Consider the following 21,465-nt stretch of genomic DNA (forward strand, 5'->3'; position numbering starts at 1 on the left):
AGAAGGAGAAATAGAAGAAAATAGGATGGAGGGAAATATGTAATTAGTAATCTGGGAATGGGATGAGCTCACCTATAAAACAGAAGCAAATATTAGAATGGATTGAAAACTAGAATATGTTGTTTAGAAGACTCACATTTGAAACAGAAATGCACACATAGAATTAAAATAAGGAACTGGAGCAAAATTGATTATGCTGCAGTTGAAATAAAAAAAGACAGAGATAGCAATCATGATCTCAGACAAAGTAAAAACAAAAGTAGACTTGATTAGAAGAGATAACCAGAGACATCTTTTGCTACAAGTTACCATAGACAATGAAGTAATATAAAAAATTTTTACAGCAAGATTCCTCTGATAAAGACTTTATCTTTCAGGCATTTAAGGAGCTGAGTCAATTTTATGAAAATTAAGAGCCATTCCTCAATTGATAAATTGTCAAAGGATATGAATAGGTAGTTTTTGGAAGAAGAAATCAAAGCTATATTCAAATTTTTAAAAAGTCTAAAACACTAATGATTAAAGAAATGCAAATGAAAACAACTCTGAGATAACATCTCAGATCTATTAGAAATGACATATACCTGAGAGAATAAGGGGAGAATAGGTGCACTAATGAACTGTTGGTGGAGTTGTAAACTGGTCTAGCCATTCTGGAAAACAATTGTAACTATGCCCACAGGGTTATAAAACTGGATTGTTTTTTTTGGGGGGGGGCCCTGGTGAGGTAAGTTCCTTTATTGATGGTTCTAGGTCCACCAGTTTCAGATACTCATGAGTACCCTGGATTGGGAAAAACACAGCCAAATCTAGTACTATACTCTTTGAATGCAGCTGGTTGGTGTGAGCCTGGGTACCAAACTTGCTGTATTTCCGAAACTCTTCACTATGCAGGTCCTGCTCTAGTATATACTGGTAACCACGGAAGCCAGGATACTGGTAGCTTACCCCTGCTCCTGAGGTGACTTTGAGGGAGCCCACATCCTTACTAGCCCAACTCATGGTAGGCAGGGAGGGATAGTCATCACTCAACTCAAGTTTACAGCCTTGGAAGTTCTTACCCTCATAAAGGGTCACTTGGCTGTTACAGTGATTTGATTAGTGCAGAACAGGGGCTGGGTGAAAGAAGCTGGTGGGATGGATAGTGGCTACTGCTGCTCCACATGGTAGATCAAAGATAGTTGCCTTTCTCCAGAATGAACAGCTGGCCCTGAAAATCTGGGTACTTAAAGCCTACCTGTGCTCTACTCTCCACCTTGAGAGAGCAAGCTGCAGGGACCCTGGAAATTCTCTTCCCACAGAGTGAGATGGATTCAGCTTGGACGTTAGTACAGGGTGCCACTCATGCTACAGGGTGGATGTGGACAACTCTGGGGCTGTTGACAAGTTAGGTACTTGACTGTCTTTTTTTTTTTTTTAAACCCAACAGTACCACTACTAAGTGTGTACCTCAAAGAGATAAAAGGAAAAGGACTTATATGTACAAAACTATTCATAGCAGTTCTTTTTGTGGTGGCACAGAATTGGAAATTGAGATGCTTAACAGTTGGGGAATGGATGAACAAGATATGGCATATGTTTGTGATGGAGATTTGTGCTATAAGAAATTACAAGAGGCATGGTTTTAGAAAAACATGGCAAGATCTAGATGAACTGATACAAAATGAAGTGAGCAAATCAGGAGATCACTGTATGTAGTAATAGCAATATTATAATGATCATCAACTTTGGAATACAATGATCCAAGAAAACTGCAGAGGATTCATGATGAAAAACTGCTATCCACCTCAAGAGAGAGAGAACTAATGAAGTCTGAGTGCAAATTGAAATATTTTTTCACTTTATTTTTCTCATTTTTTGTGATATGGTTAATAAAGAAATATGTTTCGCATGATAACACATGAATCATTAATATATTGCTTTCTTCTGAGTAGGGAGAGGACAGGCACGAGGATGAGAATTAAAAGTGGGGAAAAAAAGTTAAATAATATGTTTGAATTAAAGAAAAAAAGGAAAATATCATGGCTCCAAACTTTTACAGAGACTAAATAATGTACCTTTGACATAAATGTTTTCATAACTAAACTATAATTTAACTGTGACCTGGTTGCCGTTTGGAACAAGCCATAATGTCATTATAGCATCACAGAGTTGTAGGAGAGGTGGAAGGGACCTTAGAAATCAATTCGTTCAGCCCCCTACTCCTTCCTACTGTTTCTTTTTGAGCTCCTTGAGTATTTTCTTTTCAATTTTAATTATGCATTCAACAAACTTAACTAAATTGAAGATTTTGCATACAAAACAGTACCAAAAAAACTAAGAACATCCATTATGTACAGCTTGCATTTCTTTTTAAGGACATAAATTTAACATGCTATTTTTTAAGCTCTCTCGCTTTTCTGTGATTCCGTTTGGTCTGTTTTCTTTATATTTCAAAAATATGCTTCAATGACTTTTTTCTTTTTTTGTGGGGGTGCAATTCTAATTCCATCTGCTTTTCCATTTCCTATTTCCCCCCAAACTGAGAATAAAAGAAAAACAAAACCTTTGTAGCACTTTTGTATGGTCAGGCAAAACAAATAACATTAGCTGTGTCTGAATTTGTATGTCTCATTCTACATCATCTCTCTGGTAAGTTCAATCTCCCTTTATATATGAGGAAATTGAGGTATTAAACAGTTAAATGATTTGTTGAAGGGTCATTCAGGTATAAAAGAGTTGAGATTTGAGCCCTAGTCCTTGGAATCCATTTTCAGTGCTGTCCTGCGTCACATTGCTTTTTTTCTTGTACCTCTATGCTTGGGCCCTGATTCAGTTATGGTGTAGAAACTAGAATACATGAAAAACTGCTTTGTAGGAGTACATTCCAATTGTTCTGGCATTGTCACAAGTACTCATTTTGGAATCTTGAGTATATCATTTCATCTCTGGATCTAGTGGTATCCTGCTGTGTAAAATGGTGAGGAGAATAGATGGGAGGAGGAGGAGAAGATCAGACTAGTAGTAAAGCTGAGGCTCCCAATAGATGTGCTTCTGACCCCTGGGGAGGGCACTGTAGAATTATTCCAAATAGTTTTGGGCTCCATTTGCACTCCCAGGATTGTCAGTTTGTTATTATATAAGATATTATTATATTATAGAATAGGATATATTTAATGTAATTTCATTTAACATAGTATTCATTTATTTTATATTATTATATTATATATCTTATATTTAATAGAATATTATTATAAGATATTATATTATCTTAATGGATAACAACAATAGAACTACTGTTATATAAAAGGAGGTACTTATATTTGAAAAAGTTGGGAACTACTGAACTAAGTAATTTCTAAGTTTTTTTTCAATTTTAAATCATATAACCACCAGCTGTAAAAGAAAAGAGAATAGTTGCAATGGCTCTGGGGCAAATCATTTTACCCTTTCAAGTTTCAGTTTTTCAACATTGAGATGATAATAATCAGTTAAGACCAATGAGGAAGCTGATCTTCATTCTCTTGGCAGGTTATGGCCAGAAAAGGACAAAAAAAGAATGAAAACGATAGCTCCTAGAAGTCCTGTGTGGACTGAACGTTGTATTCCATTGTCATTTTCCCTCTCTTCTTAAATTCTAGTACTTGTTGTCTGTACTTCTCTTTAGGGGCCTACAAGAGAAGACCAAATATCTGTAACTTGTGAAGACTATATTTTAAGATTCTGTTAAACAGGTATTTATTTTAGAGAGACAAAATTAAGTAGACCTTATGGATTAAAGATTTAAACAATGATTTGATGCATATAAAATGTGTTCTAAATAGGTTTTTTTTTTTAAAATGTGGCTAATGTTGTTTTTTTTTTTTAAACCCTTGTACTTTAGTGTATTGTCTATAGTTGGAAGATTGGTAAGGGTGGGCAATGGGGGTCAAGTGATTTGCCCAGGGTCACACAGCTGGGAAGTGGCTGAGGCCGGGTTTGAACCCAGGACCTCCTGTCTCTAGGTCTGACTCTCACTCCACTGAGCTACCCAGCTGCCCCCTAAATAGGTTTTAATCTCCTTGAACAATACTTTTTTTTTTTCTGAAGACTTGATTTTTCTGCCTGGATTTTCTTTTTTTAATGTTAAAGGTGGATTTCAGAGGACTTTATGATTCCTCCTTTCAAAGCTGTTTGATGTAGAGTTCCATGTAAGAATTCTAACAGAACCCACAATTACATAAATAAAGACAAATGAGAGATGCTGCTGCTTTAGTGCTGTTTTGGATTCTTTGCCCCCCCCTTTTTTTTTTTCCTTTTTTAAAAATTCTTTTTTTATTTAGAATATTTTCCCATGGTTCCATGATTCATGTTCTTTCCCTCTCCCCCAATTCTCCACCCCTCCCTATAGCCTATGCCCAATTCCATTGGGTTTTACATGTATCATTGATCAAAACCTATTTCTATATTATTGATAGTTGCACTACATGCCTAATTATCCCCATCAACCCATGTGTTCAAGCAGTTGTTTTTCTTCTGTGTTTCTACAGTTCTTCCTCTGAATGTGGATAGTGTTCTTTCTCATGAGTCCCTCAGAATTGTTTGCTAGTAGAGAAGTCCATTACATTCGATTGTACCACAGTGTATCAGTCTCTGTGTATAATGTTCTCCTGGCTCTGCTCCTTTCACTCTGCATCAATTCCTAGAGGTCATTCTAGTTCACATGGAATTCTTTCAGTTCATTATTCCTTTGAGCACAGTAGTATTCCATCACCAACAGATACCACAGTTTGTTCAGCCATTCCCCAATTGAAGGACATCCGCTCATTTTCTAATTTTTTGCCATCAGAAAGAGCAGGCTATAAATATTTTTGTACAAGTCTTTTCCCCTATGATCTTTTTGGGTTATAAACCCAGCAGTGGTATGGCTGGATCAAAGTTTTGCCCCCTTTTTGATTGATGTGATCTTAACATTTATGAGATTGAGGTTTTGTTGTTTTTTTTTTTTGCCAGAGATTAAATGAGTTGGTAATTTTCCAGTACAGCTTGAAGTTTTTTGTAAAAATACTTTTGATTATTCTTTGGTGGCAGCTTGACTTAGGACATAGTGTATAGTGTTTTGGGCTTAGAGCTAGGAAGACCTGTGCTCAGATGGTCTTGAATGGATCACTTGACTTCTTTGTGCTTTAGGCAGTTTTGCACGACAGATTTATTTAGTAGATGCAATCTATATTTGGAGGAAGTTTCCATCCACGGACTTCCCTATTACTGGGGCCTTATCTGGCATTTTTTTCATTTATGATAACATTTATTGGATAGTAATCTTATTGTTCAGTTGAACATCTTTCAGATATAAACCTTAAAGCTTACATAAAACCATAGACTTTAGGCTCTTAGAAGTTATCCAGTCCATCTAAAATTTTTTCCCATGTTTCTTTTAAAAAGCATATTTTTAGTGATCTTTTATTTTTTTATCACCTACATTTGCCATTATAATGAAGAATAAACAAATGAAGAAAAAAAAGTTCTGCAAAATTGACCCAGAAATCATCTTCTTCTTTTTTTAAACCCTTACTTTCCATCTTAGTTGGTTCTAAGGCAGAAGAATAGTAAGGGCTAGACAATAGGGGTTAAGTGACTTGCCCAGGATCACACATCTAGGAAGTGTCTGAGATCAGATTTGAACCTAGGACCTCTCATCTCAAGCCCTGGCTCTCAATCCACTGTTACCCAGCTGCCCCCTGAAGAAATCTTCTCACATACCCAGTGTTCCCCAGTCATTGTTCCCCCACCTCTGCAGAGAAGTGGGAGATGGAGGAAGAGTTTTCTTGTATCTCTCTTCTTTTGACCCAAGCTTGGTCATGATTTCAAACCACTCTGTTTTTTTTAAATTTTTTTATACATTTATTAATATTCATTTTTAACCTGATTACATGCTTCATACCCCTGCTTTCCCCTTCACCCCTTGCTCTCCCCTCACCCATGGCTGATGCACCTTTCCACTGGTTGTAACATGTTTCCTTGTTCAGGGCCCATTTCCATATTGTTGTTAGTTGCATTGGTGTGGTTGTTTCTAGTCCACATCCCCAATCATGTCCACCCCAACCCATGCGTTCAAGCAGTTGTTTTTCTTATATGTTTCCTTTCCTGCAGTCCTTCCTCTGAATGTGGGTAGTGTTCTTTACCATAAATCCCTCAGAGCTGTCTTGTATCATTGTATTGCTGCTGGTACAGAAGTTCATTACATTCAATTTTACCACAGTATATCAGTCTCTGTGTACAATGTTCTCCTGGATCTGCTCCTTTCGCTCTGCATCAGTTCCTGGAGGTCTTTCCAGTTCACCTGGAACTCCTCCAGTTTATTATTCCTTTTAGCACAATAGTATTCCATCACCAGCATATACCACAATTTGTTCAGCCATTCCCCAATTGAAGGGCATCCCCTCATTTTCCAGTTTTTTGCCACTACAAAAAGCGCAGCTATAAATATTTTCGTATAAGTCTGTTTATCTATGATCTCTTTGGGGTACAAACCCAACAATGGTATGGCTGGATCAAAGGGCAGGCATTCTTTTATAGCCCTTTGAGCATAGTTCCAAATTGCCAGCCAGAATGGTTGGATCAGTTCACAACTCCACCAGCAATGCATTAATGTCCCAATTTTGCCACATCCCCTCCAGCATTCATTACTCTCCCCTTCTTTCATTTTAGCCAATCTGCTAGGTGTGAGGTGGTACCTCAGAGTTGTTTTGATTTGCATTTCTCTAATTATTAGAGATTTAGAACACTTTCTCATGTGCTTATTGATACTTTTGATTTCTTTACCTGAGAATTTCCTATTCATGGCTCTTGTCCATTTTTCAATTGGGGAATGGCTTGATTTTTTATACAATTGCTTTAACCCCTTGTATATTTGAGTAATTAGACCCCTGTCAGAGTTTCTTGTTATAAAGATTTTTTCCCATTTTGTTGTTTCCCTTCTGATTTTGACTACATTGTTTTTGTTTGTACAAAAGCTTTTTAGCTTGATATAATCAAAACCATTTAATTTACATTTTGTAATTTTCTCTATCTCTTGCTTGGTTTTTAAATCTTTCCTTTCCCAGAGATCTGATAGGTATACTATTTTGTGTTCACTTAACTTATTTATAGTTTCCCTCTTTATATTCAGGTCATTCACCCACTCTGAATCTATCTTGGTGTAGGGTGTGAGATGTTGATCTAAACCTAATCTCTCCCATATTGTTTTCCAAGTTTCCCAGCAGTTTTTGTCACTCTGTTTTTTGTTTTTGTTTTTTAAAATCCTTACCTTCTGTCTTAGAATCAATACTGTATATTGGTTCTAAGGCAGAAGATCAGTAAGGGCATTTTTTTTTGCAGATGAATACCGTACTGTATACAATGAAAATGCAGTATGCCACTATCGCTTGTGCAAGTTATACATGGCATACTATTGGCTGATGAAATAAAAGGCAACCAACCACAGCACTGTGTTCTGTATCCTGAGCACTGATTGGTTCAGCGTTTATCAGAGTGTGGAAAAGGTTTATAGGAGTGTGGGAAAGGTTTATAAAGCCTATATATATATAAACACTGCTACTTTGTGGATTTTGACCTATTGCAGGGGTCTCTGGAATGTAACTCCCACAATAGGTAAGGGATCACTGTAAAGATTTTCCATTTAGATAAATGGTTTGCAGACTGGTCCATAAGTCTTAAAAGAACCTGATATGAAGAAATAAAAATTTAAAAGCCAATATGTCAGTGGATGATTTTATACAATAAAAATATTATTTATTTTATCATGGGAGTCAACAGATTATTTTTGGCTAAAACTTGCTTGACATATTTAAAATAAAGTTTTATTATCAAGATTTCAGGAATACAGCTTTACTGCTCTGCAAATTAAGGTGTGTCAGTTTTCTTACTAATTATTAACCTATGAAGGTTGATATTTTGTGCTAGATCTATTTTCTTTTTTTTTTTTTTCCTTTAAATTTTTTTTAAATCCTTACCTTCCATCTTGGAGTCAATACTGTGTATTGGCTCCAAGGCCGAAGAGTAGTAAGGATAGGCAATGGGGGGTCAAGTGACTTGCCCAGGGTCACACAGCTGGGAAGTGTCTGAGGCCAGATTTGAACTTAGGACCCCCTGTTTCTAGGCCTGGCTCTCAATCAGCTGAGCTACCAGCTGCCCCCTAGATCTTTTTTCTTATGTAGCCAGAATCCCTCCATTAGCCATGTTAGAATTGTGTCTTCTAGAGGCTCTTGAGTATGTTTATTTGGTAGTAGTGTTCTTTCTGAGGGCTTTATATAGGGAGGGTTATCTTTTAAAAGGGGATACCTAGATTATTATTTAAGTATAATCATCCAAATCCTATATTTAGAAATGGGATAAAATATAAAGCCTAGATGAAGAAAGTCTTTGGGTAAGCTAAGTACTAGGAATAAAGTGGCCAGATGGCAAGAGGTTAGGTAATATAATTGTAGAGGTATTCATCCTTCCTCTTCCTTGAGTTCTTGGAGCTAGATTGAAGAGGGGCAATTAGGTGGCTTAGTGGATAGAGAGCCAGGGTTTGGGATGGGAGGACCTGGGTTCAAATGTGGCCTAAGACATTAATCCTGGGCAAGTCATTGAATGCTAATCGCCTAGCCCTTCCCACTCTTCTGCCTAAGACAGAAGACAAGGGTTTTTAAAACAAAAAAGAAATAAAAGGAAAAGATTGATGGAATTGGTCAAAGCATAGTATTTAGGAATTAGCATCAGAAATACTTTGCCTATCTTTTGTGCATCTCTAACTGCTCTTAGATAAGTTAATAAATGCACTGCCTTTCATACATTAAGATGATACTTATGACATATTAGAAAGAAAGCATATATGCTTTGATTTACTTTTCAGTACCAGTATTGAGTTGTATCTAATCCCTTCCCTGGATCCTACTTTGGGCTGGTCAGCCATTATTTTTTAAGGTCAAGTACAAGGTCCAGGACTATAGAACTCAGTTTCTCTTTATGGAAAACCAACAGAACATTCAAATATAGCTTAATTAACAGCATTCTTTAATCAGTCGAACTGACTGGCACATCTTTCTGATGAAAACAAGCCCAGGACAGTCATCAACAGAAGATTCCTTTCCCCTTCTCCCCTTAAATTTGTAGTCCTTGGGTAATATTCTGAGGTCACCACTGGAGGAAATGGGTTGAGTGGGTGGCGAATTCATATCCAAAAACTACTTCGACAATAATTCTCCTTCACATTATCCTTGTAGATACAGCACAGTCAGACAATTCAAATGAAGGAACTATATAATTACTATGAGTTAATCTTGGGTTTAAGGAAAAGCTATAAGGAAATCTGCTTTATTTGGGTTTTTGAATAATTAGTATTAACAATTTACTAAGCAAGTACCATAGGAAACCAAAAAAAGTACTGTAGACATATTGCTTGTGGGCACATTTAACTTACTACTTTGTATCTCTTGGTTGGGCTACCACTTGTAGAAGGGCGGTAGAAGTTCCTTTCAACTTTAAGAGTGAGATTCTATGTACCTGTATGATAGGCACTAATCTCTCATGTTTATCAAACAGGTCTAGTAGTATTCACCCTCTCCCCATTCCCATGTCCTCTTTGTGTGGTATAGATTATTCTGCTTTTCTTATTCCTTCAAGTTTCTCTTGGTGCCATCTTCTGTTCCCCCCCCCCTTTTTTTTCCTCCCATATCATTTTAGAACATTTAGTATTCCAACCTCTCCTTATGACTAATTCTTCTAATTACTATAATAGTGGGTACAGTTTTTTAGAATTACACATAATATTTCTCCATATAGGAATACAAATAATTTGATCTTATTGAAGCCCTTGAAGAAGGAAATTGAAAGATAAGAGTTTTCTTTCTTTCCTCTCTCTTTCTTATTTACCTTTTCATGTTTCTCTTGGTTTTTGTGGTTGGATATCAAACTTTCCATTTAGCCTGGTCTTTTCTGTGCAAATATTTGGAAATCTTCTAACTTGTTGAATGCCCATACTTTCCCCTGGAAGTATATAGTCAGTTTTGATGGGTAGGTGATCCTTGGTTATAGACTCAATTCTCTTGCCTTTCTGAATATCATGTTCTAAGCCTTGTGGTCTTATAGTATGGAGGCTGCCAGATCCTGTGTAATCCTGTTTGGTGTTCCTTTTTAATCTCAATTGTCTCTTTCTGGCTTCTTGTAATATTTCCTCCTTAACTTGGAAGCTTTTGAATTTGGCTGTTACATCCCTGGGGGTTGTCTTCTGAGGATTTAGTGTAGAGGGTGTTCTATTGGCTCTTTCAATGTCTATTTTGTCCTCTTGTTCAAGAACATTGGAGCAGTTTTCTTGGATAATTTCTTGTAGTATGATATCAGATTTCTATTTGTCTCTGATTTTTCTGGAAGACCAACAATTCTCAAGTTGTCTCTTCTAGACCTGCTTTCTTGATCTGTCATCTTCTCATTGAGAAATTTCATGTTTTCTTCTATTTTGTCAGTCTTTTGACTTTGCTCTATTAATTCTTGCTGTCTTATGAGATCATTGGCTTCTACTTGCCCAATTCTAGCCTTTAAAGACTCATTTTTGGCCATAATATTTTAGTTTTCCTTTTCAGTCTGGTCTCTCTGGCTCTTCAAGGCTCCTAGCTGGTCTGAACCTCACTTACCAATTGCTAAATTCTGCCTTTTAAACTGTTATTTTCTTTTTGAACTATTTTCCATTTTTCTTGTCAGATCTCTTCCATCTTTCTCTTGATCTCAGATTTGAACTCTTCAAAAGCTTGTGACCAATTCTCAGTTTTTTGGGAAGGTTTGGATGTCTTTAATTGTTTGTCCTCCTCTGATTTCTGTTTTTTTTTTTTTTTCTGTGCAGAAATTATCAAGTGTTTGAGCTTTTTTCTTGGTCTTTTTGGTGTTTATTTCTTGGGCCTTGCTTGTCATCATTATGCTTTCTCAGCCAGAAGTCTGAGTAAGGCAGGCAGACTCTCTTTGTATAGAGCTAAGGAGCAGTTTTTGCCCGAGGCTACTTTGTGAGTCTCCTGGCCTCCACTGTCTGTGAGGCTTTTGCTGTCTGCAGCCCCTCTCAGCTTCATTCCTGCACTCAAGGTCTGTATTTCCCAGCCTCCTGGGGTCTCTAGTCTATCTGTTTTCAGGGTCAAGCCCCCATGGTCCTAGTTGGCTGCCCAGGGCCCAGAAATTGGCCCACTCTTGCTCCTCCACCTGAGGTTTTCTACTGAGTCTCAGCACACTGAGCTGCTTCCACTGTCCGCTGCTTCTCTCAGCCCCACTCTCGCACCCAGGGTCTGTGCTCTTCAGCCTCCTGGGTTCTCAAGTCTTGCTGCTCTCAGGGGCAAGCTCCTAGTGGTGCCAGTTAGCTGCCAAGGAGCTAGATTTTGTGCTCCTGCTCACTGTAACTCTGGTGCGCAGCCTCTGACTCTGGTACTGTGGGTGGGGTGGGGGAAGTTTGATTAGCTCGCATTTTGATGGGAGCTATTTCTCCCCCTTATAGTGTGGAAGTGCCCAAATCCCACGTACCTTTGATACTGTGCCCTATTGTGGGGTCCCTTTTTTCATCTGGATTTGTATTTTTTATTCTTTGGAGGTATCATATATGGGTTGGTGAGAAGAGTAAAGTGCCCTGCTTCTACTCTGCAACCATCTTAACCAGAAAGTCAATGCTAGACTATCAAACAGGTGTAGTATAACATGCTTAGATTTCAGTATTGCTTCCTCTGTGAATGCAGAATCATCTGTAATGATTACTCATTTTAACTTGAGACAGGTTAACACAGTAATCAGGCTACAGAAATAGATCATTAGTCTGTCATTTCTAGGTAGCCTTGCATACTCTTAAAGCTCTAATTGTTGGGTTATTCTGCCCTTGGATGCTTACTACTTAGCCAGAAAACTCATTATCCTTAGTCCCTGAAGAAAAGCCCATATATCTGGATTCCAGATAAATTCTTTGGTTTTAGGTTAAATCTAATGTCTTTGTAAACAGCCAAACTGCTGATGTAATAGATTCTCTGGATTATACCAAGTGCTACTTTGGCAATTTTTGCTTCTCCAAGCCCTTTTCATCAATTGTTCAATAAGTATTTACTAAGCACCTAGTATGTGTCAGGTAGTATTCTAGACCAGCAGATTCTCTCTTGTTTTCATGCTTGTTATAAGTAACTTGCTCCTGTTCAGTCAGTATACTTTTTTGCTGACTGTACTATGATTTATGTCACATGTTATTTCCTCTATGGCTTGGTCAGTATTTTTGTGCTTCCAATTTCTCTTAAAAAGCTAGCAACCGGGGGCAGTGGAGTGAGAGTCGGGCCTAGAGACAGGAGGTCCTAGGTTCAAACCCGGCCTCAGCCACTTCCCAGCTGTGTGACCCTGGGCAAGTCACTTGATCCCCATTGCCCACCCTTACCAATATTCCACCTATGAGACAATACACCGAAGTACAAGGGTTTAAAAAAAAAAAGCTAGCAAGCAAACAAAATCTTCTTTTTTAAAACTTTTTTTTTAACTGTCTGTACATTTGATTTTGTTTCCCCTTCAGCCCAATGATAGAGGACAATGTTTAGCTTTTGATAAAGTATGTCATGAATTGCACCTGCCAGGTGTGGATCTCATTCTTGTTCAGCACCCTAATTAGCATACCCCAAAGTCTCCATTTATAATTTATAGTATTTCCAGTGAGTAAAATGAAATAATAAATTTTGAGATGGTAGAGTCTCAGCTAGCTTGAAGTCAAATGGACAAGCATTTCTTGTGTCTACTGTGTGCCTGAATCTCACAAGAGAAAATAACAAGCTTTGATCTTTCTATGGTGTGTGCCTTTGATTGTATTTTTTTCCTTTTATTTCTTGAAAGTTACTAATAGGCATGCCCTCTGTGAATTGCTTCAACATCTACCTCCATCTTTTTGAAGTTACTTGATTACTTGATTATGTCATTCCTATCACTATTATAAATAGAGATTTTGCTCTGATGTTCTTCATGTCCTTCCTCCTCACATCCTAGGTGGTTTTAGTTCTTTTCTGGTCTGTTTGTATGAAACTAACTTTATTGAGTTTTGCTCTTTGGTTGTTTTATGGAACCAATTACAGATATTGTATAGGATATTTCTAATTCTGAGCTACTTGCTACAAAACTGCCCCCTCCACCTGCCCTTTATACGTTTCTCTTCTAAGATCAGTTCTCTGGTTTTGTCAACAATAACAAAAACTTTAATCAGAATTTTTTATCTCATCCTCCCTATTTCTTACTTGGTCAGGAATTCTGCCCTTATCCATAGTAATAAAAGGTCCCATTTTTTGTTCTCTTCTGAGTTCTTCATCATGTGACCCTTTATATTTAATTCATGCATACATTTGTAGCTTAATATGGTTTATAATGTGGGCATAAATCTAAATCTGATTTCTGACTGACGGCTTTTGTAGTTTTTCCAGAAGTTTTTATCGAGTGATGAATGTTAAGTGTCTCAGACCCTAGCTGATCTTACCCTTTACTTTTTCTCTTTATCTCCCTTCCCACTCCCCCCTGTCCTTCAACTAGACTCCCGATGGCAAACCTATAACCTATGGCATGTGTGCTGGAGTGGGTGCACCTGAGGACATTTCTCACATCACTCCCACCCCTTTCCCAGCAGCCCAATGGGAGTGCTTCCTCCCATTTGGTGTGAGGGTTACAGTTTGAGCCCTTGGTCTCTAAAAGGTTTGCCATCACTGATTTAGACTCTGTTGGATAGCAGGGCAGGAAGAGTGACATAGCTTTTCACATCACTTGGATAAACTGGGATTCATAAGCCAAAATTCTCTGATGAAATGATGGGTTACTTACAAGTTTTACCATGAACCCTGTCACTGCATCATAATGCTTTGTGGGCCTTAGTATATTCCCTATTGCCATGTCTCCTCAGCCATCTAGGAATGCCATCTGACTTGCTGATGAATCCTTAAGATTTCTGGGCCATTCCACATGCCCTCTAACTGAATTCTCTTTTATGTGTAGTCCCTCCTAATTAGGGTGTGAACTACTTGAGAGTAGGGACTATATCTTTTTTTCTGTTTATTTCTCAAAGGCTCAATATAGGTACATTGTAAGCACTTAATAAGTACCTTGTCATTCATTCACTGGGGTTTATTGAATATTATATTACTCTTCTCATTTCTTCAGGATCTTATGTATCTAATCTAGTACACTAGTCAGTGTTTATGTTTTTAACAATACCAAGCTGTTTTTATGATTATTATTCATAGTACAGTTTGAGATCTAATACTGCTATTCCCTCTCCATTCCCACTTTTTCACCACATTGAGCTTTTGTTCCTCAAATGAACTTTGTTGTTACTTTTTCTAGTTCTATAAAGTAACTGATAATTTGGTATGGTATGAAATCTGTAAATTATTTTTGGTGGCATTGTAATTTTAATTCTATTAGCATACCCAACTATGAGCAATTCATTTCTTGTCATCCACTTATTTATTTCTGTTAATAATGCTTTGTAGTTCACCCCTTCTCCCAATGTAATTCCTGTGTATGTCTTAGTGGTAAACTACTGAAATGTTTTATAGTTGTCCTTATTTTTCCCATTCCTTTTGTGTGGTTCTAAAATTAATGTTATTCTAGTTATTTATTATCTGCCATTTTATTGTTTTTACTAATTAGCTTCTGGAAGGATTTATTAGATAAATTTAAATTAAGTGAAAACTCCTTATCTCTTAGAATCCAGACTGCAGTTTACAGCATAGGAAGGTGGATACTCTATCTACAGTGCTTCTTTCTTTCTTTTATTTATTTTTTAAAATTTCTTCTCTGAATTCTCTTCTTACCACCTCTCTTTTTCCCCAGTTGAGAAAACAAGAAAAAAAATCTATTTTAAATATGTATAATCAAGCCCAACAAATTCCTTAATTAGTTAGCCATGTCCAAAAACACAAACCCCATGCCTCACTCTTCACTCTGAGTCTGTCACCTCTATCAGGAGGTGGAGGAAAGGGAAAGAAAGAAGTATATAAATAGTGCCAGTGTGTGCCAGACATTGTGCTTAAGAGTTATACAAATTGGTCCTCACAAAAACCCCATAATAATTGTTATTATTCCCACTTTACATTTGAGGAAACCAAGGTAAAGGTTAAGTACTTGCCTAGGCCCACACACCTGTTTTAAGGTTGGGTTTGAATTCAGGACTTCCTTACTCTAGGTTGAGTACTCTCTCCATTGTTCCACCTAGCTGTTTCTAGGTAGGTAGCATGTTTCATAATGAATTTTCTGGAATACAGATTGGCGTTCCTAAGTCTTTCAGAGTTGTTTGTTTTCACAATATTGTTATTATTATATACATTGTTTTCCTGGTTTTATTTACCTCATTCTTTGTCAGTTTTCCCTAACTTGTTTTTGTCATTGCAAGTTTTCCCAAGACTTGAAATCATCTCCTTGAAACCATTCATCACATTTATATACCATAACTTGTTCAGTCATTCTCTAATTGATTCCAACCTTTCGTTACTAATAAAAAGAACTACTATAAATATTTTTGTGCACACACCCACACCCACATATCCTTTTTCTCTCTGATTTCTTTGGAAGTATAGATCTAGTAGGGGTATCACTCATTTCAAGGAATATGCACAATTCAATAGCTTTTGGGGAATACTTTCAAATTGTTTTCCAGTATAATTGGATCAATTCACAAGTCCACCAACAGTACATTAATGTATCTCTTTTCCCATAGCCTCTTCACCATGCTTGTTTCATAATAGACGTTAACTGTCACATATTTTCAGTTTCTAATAATAGTTCCTCTTCTGCTTTCTTTTTCTAAATTATTGATCAATAATGAGTGAAGTGTAATATTCAATGCTGAATCTTGCATGTAATATTTAAAATTATAAGGCTAATTATAGTTTAATAACTATTAAATCAAAAGTAGTAGTAGTAGTAGTAGTAGTAGCAAACAGAGGGAAAAGTAGGAGAGAGGTAGAGAGATACTTAGTTTTCTAATCTATTGGTTGCCGTAATGGGCCTGTAGCTACAGCCAAGAAAGGGTCCCCTCTGTTCCTCCATTAGCACTTCCAAGACCTTAACTTCCTGCCAGTCTCAGTTTATAAGCTCTTTTCTCCACTCACTAATCTCACAGGGCACATATTAGGAACCAATCATAGTTTCTTAATTTTCCTGGACCACCTGGGGGGAGTGCCTGTGGAATCAGTTTCCTGTCTCCTTGGTTTCTTGATTTTTTAACTTCCTCTTCTGAGGCTCATCTATACTTGAATGTATTCAGTGGTATTTGACCTCCAAGTCACTTAAAGATGACATTAAAAAAGATGACACTGGAAAGAGAGAAATTTGCTTCCAACATGAATTTAACTTTTTGGGTTTATACAAAGTATTTTAGAATATACAAGTAGTAACAGAAATTGAGCTGATTGATAATTGGAAAAAACTAATTAACATTTATTTTATTTTAATGCTAGTAGAATGTAAGCTTCTTGAGGGCAGGGACTGTTTTGTTTTTGTCTTGACTTTAGGCCTACCACAATGCTTTTCACATCAGTTAATGAACAAGCAATTTTTCAACAGTTTTATTTCAACAAAAATCTGCTGTTTCTCATTCCCAATTGAGAAAGCAAGAAAAATAAAATATCCTGTTACAAAAATGTATAGTTAGGGAAAACAAATTGCTGTATTGACCATATCAAAAAAACCAGAAGACCCAATCTGTATGCTGAGTCCACCACTCCTTATTCACTGTTTGATTGTGGAATTGTGATATCTGGAATTGTGATTGATCATTGTGTTAATCAGAGATAAACCAGCATTTTTTGAGTCTTACTCTATGCCAGGCACTGTGCTATGTGTTTGGAAATACAATGAAAAAATGGAAATAGTTTCTTACATCAACAGACTTAGTATTATCTGTCAAAAAAGCCCCTTCTTTCCTCTCTTGGTACAAGCCCTCATTACTTCATAAGTTTCTTCTCACTCCAGCCTAACCACCATTCAGCTGTCAGAGCAATTTTCCTAAAGCATGGGGCTGATCCCTGCCTCCTGTTCCTTAGAATTAAATATGAAATTCTGTTTGACAGACCCAGCCCTACATAACCTGACCCTTCCCCTATCTTTCCAGTCTTTTTACTTCTTACCTGAGCACCCTGAATACTCCATGACTCCCCAGTTTGTTAATGATCCAGTGACACTGGCCATCTTGCTGTTCCTCATACCACAAGACATTTCATCTCTTTATTTTCATTGATTGTCACCGGTGTCTTCCCTCCACATTTCTACTTTTTGGCTTCTTTCAAATCCCATCCTGACTTTCATTATATTGTGGGTGAATTTAGTTTTCTGTTCACAGAAATATTTAGAGTTGGATTTGAGCTGCCCATTTTCTAATTCGTGCCTTACTACACACATCTGGCTGGCTCATTAGTTTCCATTTTCAGCTTTGCAGCAGAATTAAACTTGAGAAGCTGGCTCTCTGCCTCCTTTCCCAAAACTTCTTTCAAGAAAAAAAACCAAAAAAAAAAAAACCTTGAGACTTTGCCTCTTAGATTTGGAAACTTGGCTTCATGACAAATTGGCTTTGAAGCAAATTTCACTTGCACTCACTCATATGAAACCTGTTTCTTTTGGCTTGTGCATTTAAAGAGGAAAAAAAAATACATGATGTTTATATCTCAATTGAAATTTTTCTTCTTTTACTTCCTGCCCTCTCTTTTACCCACTCCTTTTTGCCCTTTTCTTAATTTTCTCTTCACCTTTAATCTTCCCCTGTTCCATTTTAATTTCATTTACTTCTCTGCTGTGGATTACTTTTTCTGATTTTTACAAATATTATTTTGGTTACTCATATTTCTTCTTTCATTTGTAAAAACAAAATTTCTCAGAGAAATAGATTATAGAAAGTCTATTCACTCTAATGTAAGAAAGCATTTTATTCTGTCTATTTCTATTTAGGAAATTTAACTCCATGTTTATTTCCCAAAAGAAATGAATTTTGTTTTCCTTGTTAGTATCTGATTCTTATAACCAGAAGTAGTAGTAATAGTATGGTGGTAGTTTGCATTAAAAATTGTTGATGTGACTTTAAGACCTATTAATGCCTTATATTTTTATATATGTAATTTTTCTTTTACTTAATAAAGAGAGAAAATGGTTTAAAAGTTTGATACAACCTCATTTCCACAGTTTAATTTGTGTTCTCTTTAGGTAAAGTTTGAAAACATTTACAATTCAATCTAATTATTTATGCCAAAAGACTTAGTGAAGAAAAAGCCATACAAGAAATGACTTGATATTAGAATAGAATTATCCATAGCATCTGGGAAAGAAGATGCTTATGGGAAGTTAACCACTTTAGCTTGCCTTAGGACCAACTGAATCTAGTGGTGCTTGAGTGAGGGAGGAAAGAGAAGTTTGAGTTGTTGGGGTTCCTAGTTCTTCTAGGTTGTCACTGAGGTGCACCAAAACTGAACTTCCTCACCTGCACATTCATACAGTAAATATTTTTTGAACACTTACAATGTGCAGAGCACTGTGTTAAAGGGAATTGTTAAGAGATGTCAAATGGAAAGCAGATGTGGTCTTAAGGAAAATAAAATCTGATCAGGGAGAAGAAATCTAGTACCCAAGCAAATGTACTATAAGCTAGAATATAAGTATCATTAGAGAATAACCAACAAAATGTTATGGGAGTTCAGATGAGGCCTAGGCTAGCTATTTCTTCATTTCTCATACAGATAGACTTTTTTTGGGCTTCTCTGCCATGTCCTATGCCAGTTACCTTCCCTCTCCTTTTCCTTTTCTTTTTGTGTGTTGTTTCCTTTATTGATTTCTAAGCTCCTTAATTAAGGGCTGTCTTTCTTTTTTCTAGGCCTTCATACATAGTGGGCATTTGCTAAATGTTTATAGACTGACTTTTTTTTTTTATGATGTTGAAAAGTATGTTTATGCTTCATGAGATTTTTAGGTGATGTAGTATAACAAAGACTTTTTCTACATCTATTGAGGTAATAATGTGGTTGCTAGTGTCTTGTTTTTAATATAATTGAATTTATTTGTTTTATTAATATTGAAATGACTTTGAATTCCAAGTTGCTCATAGTGAATGGTTTCTTGAATGAATTGCCATTTTCTGTTTCTTGAGATTTTTTAATCAAATTGATATCAATCTGTAGACCTGTTTCTATGTTTCAACCTTCCATGGTTCAGGTATTAGGACTATACTTATTTCATGAAAGAAATCTGGTAGAGTGCTTTCTTTTTCAATTTTTGCAATATTTTGTGTATTATTGGCATTAATTGTTCTTGCGAATTTGATAGAGTTCACAAGGACCAGAAAATTATTTTCCTTTGACATATCTTTTATAGCTAGTTCTATTTTTTTTCTGAGATTGTGTTATTTAAGATCTATATTTGGGTTTCTATTTTGGGTTTATTTTTGTAATTAAAAAAAATCTACTCCTCTTTCTTTTGTGTACCTAGTTTTGTTAGCATATAACTATACATAGTAGGTTCTGATAATTCTTTTTATTCTGATTTTTGTTATGATTTCACTTTATTCTCCTGCTATTCCTTTTAATTTGATTTTATGACCATAAATATACACATTTTAGTCAGTGGTGTCACATTTGAACCTACAACTTCCTGTCTCTAGGCCTGGCTTTCAATACACTGAGCCACCCAGATGACCCCAATCCTTCACCTTTTGAGGACAACCCACAAGGAATTCACCTTATCATTTTTCACCAAAGTAACTTCCTGGATTTCATGATCTATAGCAAGTACTTATTTTCCAAGATGAAATCAACACCGAAATTCACAGCTTCTTAGCAACCCCTGTTCCTGGGTCCCCCTTTCCCCTCTAATTAGAGAAGGTATTTTAAGTTGTATGTTGCAGAGCTTCTTTCTAAAGGAAGACAGTTAGGGAATTCACCTAATTTTTTCCTACTAAGCTGATGTCCTGAATCTCATAATCCCAAGAAATTCCCCAACTCAAACCTCCTCAGATCACATCCCTCCCTGGTTGCTGGACTTCCATCAGTCTCTCCTTTTCATTCAGGTACTCCTCTTTCTCCCTTTTCAATTTCTTTTTATCTGTTGTTTTCCTCCATTAGATTGTGAGCTTCTTGAGGCCAGGATCTGTCTTATTTTCATTTGTTTCTCCAGCACTAAACACAGTACTTGACAGACAATGTTTACTAACTGTTGAACTGATTGTTTATGATCTGTAAGGAATGTCTTTACATTTTTTCCCTTTTAAAATTTGTTTACAGTATTTCTGTGCCCAAATGCCCATAACAGTCCATGTGAGGCTGAAAAATATGTATATTCTTTTGTAGAACCTCTCTGATTCCTTCTTCTGAGTCAAGATGTCAAGTCAAGATGAGGAGTCTTTCTGAGCTTGAAACTTCTAAACTCCCTTAATTCTAGTACTTTCCATCTGTTGATTATTTTCAATTTTTCTTATATATAGTTTGTTTGTACATAGTTGTTTGATTGTTGTCTCCTTAATATTCAACAACAACAACTACTACTACACCACTTATTTAATTTCATTTTGTCTTTGTAAGTTTGGGGTGGAAAGTACTATTCCATCCTAATATTATTATATATAAATATATATTTATAATTTTTTTAAAATATAAAACTTCAACTTCTGTCTTAGAATTAATACCGTGTTGATTTCAAGGCAGAAGAGCAATAAAGGCTAAGCAATGGGAGTTAAGTGACTTGCCTAGGCTCACACAGCTAGGAAATGTCCAAGACAAGATTTGAACTCAGGACCTACCATCTCAAGGCCTGGCTCTCAATTCACTTGCCCTCCTCCTCTTCTTTGTGTGTGTGTAAAAAAACCAAATATATATGTTTTTTTTTTTAAACTCTTACTTTCCATCTTCCTGTGAAAACTGCCTATTCATGTCCCTTGTAAGATTTAAATTAATGTCTCAATACTTCAAGTATTATTTTTATAAAGTTTATTATCTGACAAAACGGAACCATGTGACTAAGTTTTTCTACCTGCTCAAAAATCCTTGTTCCACCAAAGCTGCCACAGGAAGGAAAAAGCCCGAGAGATGGGACTATACCCAATTTATATTCTGTCTATGTCAGCATGTAACAACAGGAAGTGAATAGGGTGCTGGGTATCATAGTTTTGCTGAGCATTATAGTTTTTAGGGTAACAGATTCTAATTACACGATCCTTCCTGGGACCCTTTGGGAGACTAGTCTCCCCAATGGATCATGTAAACATAACCTACTTATAAATAACAATAATTTGGGGATAAAAGGAAAAGAGAACAAAACCAATGATTGCTAGGCACATTGACAAAAAGCCAATTGGGGGCAGTCTCCTTTGGCATAAGAGTATACATACAAAATAAATATGTTCACCTCCCCACAGTTCAGTTTCACTACATTCCAAAGTTCATTCTGGATCTTTCGGTGCAGTGTGAGGTTTCTGCAGGCTTCTCCATAGCACCTCCTCCAAGCAGTTCA

At 36.5% G+C, this 21,465-nt stretch overlaps 1 protein-coding gene and 1 pseudogene across 1 annotated transcript in view; one reads left to right on the forward strand and one right to left on the reverse strand.

Annotated features, from left to right (window-relative positions):
• Positions 1 to 21,465, forward strand: part of ANKS1A (ankyrin repeat and sterile alpha motif domain containing 1A) — a 256,599-nt gene that overhangs the window by 35,202 nt on the left and 199,932 nt on the right. The window lies entirely within an intron of this gene.
• Positions 512 to 1,346, reverse strand: LOC123245371 (annotated as a pseudogene).

This window comes from Gracilinanus agilis, chromosome 4, assembly GCF_016433145.1.
Source record: "Gracilinanus agilis isolate LMUSP501 chromosome 4, AgileGrace, whole genome shotgun sequence".
In the NCBI taxonomy this organism is placed as follows: Eukaryota; Metazoa; Chordata; class Mammalia; order Didelphimorphia; family Didelphidae; genus Gracilinanus; species Gracilinanus agilis.